Raw genomic sequence first — 2164 nt, 5'->3', positions numbered from 1 at the left:
GGCCATCTGGTAGCCCTGACGTGAAACGAGTACCAGGAAAACAAACAGGGACAAAAGATGGAAAGAAAGTGTGTTTTTTGCAATATGTACATCATTATGTCATATACCTGAAATTAATATAATGTTGTATGTCAATTATACTGCAATTAAACAGCAGTGTCTTAGTGGTTCCATTGTGTAGCGGTTAGCACTTCTGCTTTACACACAGAAGGTCCCGAGTTTGCACCCCAGTGGAGCCATGGTCCATGGTCTACGGCCATGCCACCCTGAACATGCCCGATCTCGTCTGATCTCGGAAGCTAAGCAGGGTCGGGCCTGGTTAGTACTTGGATGGAAGACCACCTAGGAAGACCAGGTGCTGTAGGCATAAATAATAATAATAAATAAAAGCAAACAAACAAACAGAAGTGTCTTCTTAGTGGCATGTTGAACTGCTGGATCAACCCTTGGCTAAAGCCCACCCATCTTTGGGCCTTTCATTTATGAGAGCCAGTAAGTTCTTCTTATTGTTGAAACCACTCTGAGTTAGCTTTGATCTTTTAGTGTCAGAGGCACCCCACCCCAACAGACGGAACTGGTTTAACAGTATAGGGATTTTACAGAGTGGAGGAATGGATGGGGCCACAAAGAGAGGTGAGATCTGCTCAGTTTTCACCTCCCCGCCACACAGGCTTCTAGAAAAGTAGCCCTGCTGCATCACAGGGACTGCAGCCCGGGGCTCCTCCAAGCTGTGGTCAGTAGTGGACAGAGGAGTGGCCTGTGGCAGAGCAGGGAGGCACGGCCAGGTGGAGAAGAGGTCACACAGGGAGCTGTGGACCACATGGGGACAGCCCATCTCTTACTGCCATCACACCTTCCCAAGTATACCAGAGAGAGGTGACACCCAGGAGGAAAGGGAGACTTGCTTGATCAATGTGTGTGAAGTACTGGACAGGGCCTGGCACGTGGTGGCCTGCAGTGAAGAGCTGCATGGTCTGGGTCCTCTGCGGTGGATTGGGAACGAGAGTTGGGGATGATTCACCAGAGAACAATTGTGTGTGTGTGTGTGTGTGTTTTTCTTCAACAGGGTCTGAAAACTGCCTCATTGTAATGGGCTGAACAGTGTCCCCTCAGAATTCCTATGTTGAAGCCTAACTCCTGGTAACTCAGAATGTCACTATATTTGGAGATAGGGTCTTCACAGTTGTAATTAAGGTTGAATGTAGTCATTGGGGTGTTTTCTACTCTACTCTCACTGGTGTTCTTATAAGAAGAGGCCATTAGGACACTAGGACACAGACACGCACAGAGGGATGACCATGTGAAGACACAGGGGGAAGATGGCATCTAAAGCCAAGGAGAGAGCCCTCAGGAGAAACCCGCCCTGCCCACACCTCGATCTTGGACTTCCAGCCTCCAACACTATGAGAAAGTAAATGTCTGTTGTCCTTCCCTCCGCCCCTCCATGAGTGGGTGTTTGCTGTGGTAGCCCTGCTAAGCTGATATGTCTGGGCTGAATGGTGTCCCCGCCAAAGATCTGTCCACTGGAACTGTGCATATTACCTTACTCGAAGAAAGTGTCTGCAGACGTAATTAAGCCAAGGCTCTCTAGATGAAAACATTCTGGGTTAATCGGTGGTCCCTAAACCCATGACAGGTGTCCTTATATGATATAGAAGAGAAAAGGAGAAACACAGAGAGGGCTGTGCGAAAGGAGGGAGGGATGGGAGCTGTGCAGCTGGCATCCGAGGAACACCGAGCGTTGCTCGGAGACAGGCCTGGAACAGATTCTCCCACAGCCTCCAGAGGGACCAGCCTGCCAATGTCTTGATTTCACACTTCTGACCTCCAAAACTGTGAGAGGATACATTTCTGCTGTTTCAAGCCTCCCCAGGTTGTGGTCGTTGGTTCTGGCAGCTCCAGGAAACACGTCCAGCTGAGAGCTCACATTTGGGGCACTCCAGGCTAGCGTTAGTCCCCAGGAAGTGGCTGCCCTGCCCTCAAGACTCCAAGCAACTTGTGTACAACTCTGGCTGGGAGGGAGACAGAGATTGCTGGTGGAATTGAGTAGGGCCAGTTTCCTGCAGCAGACTCCAGAGTATTCTCTGTTCAGATAATGCAGACCTCTTGGAGTGAGGAGGGGAAGGGAGAGCCCCACAAAAAAGATGCATGGATTTCCTGTTAA

The 2164-nt window shown here is 49.8% G+C and overlaps 1 non-coding gene across 1 annotated transcript; it reads left to right on the top strand.

The window, feature by feature from the left end:
- Positions 1 to 248: 248 nt before the first annotated feature.
- Positions 249 to 367, top strand: LOC112475735. The gene has a single exon (XR_003044844.1). It is a non-coding gene; the product is annotated as a 5S ribosomal RNA (ribosomal RNA).
- The last annotated feature ends 1797 nt before the right edge of the window (positions 368 to 2164 follow it).

Source organism: Pteropus alecto, unplaced genomic scaffold, assembly GCF_000325575.1.
Source record: "Pteropus alecto unplaced genomic scaffold, ASM32557v1 scaffold11, whole genome shotgun sequence".
In the NCBI taxonomy this organism is placed as follows: domain Eukaryota; kingdom Metazoa; phylum Chordata; class Mammalia; order Chiroptera; family Pteropodidae; genus Pteropus; species Pteropus alecto.
This window is presented reverse-complemented; position numbering and strand designations above follow the sequence as displayed.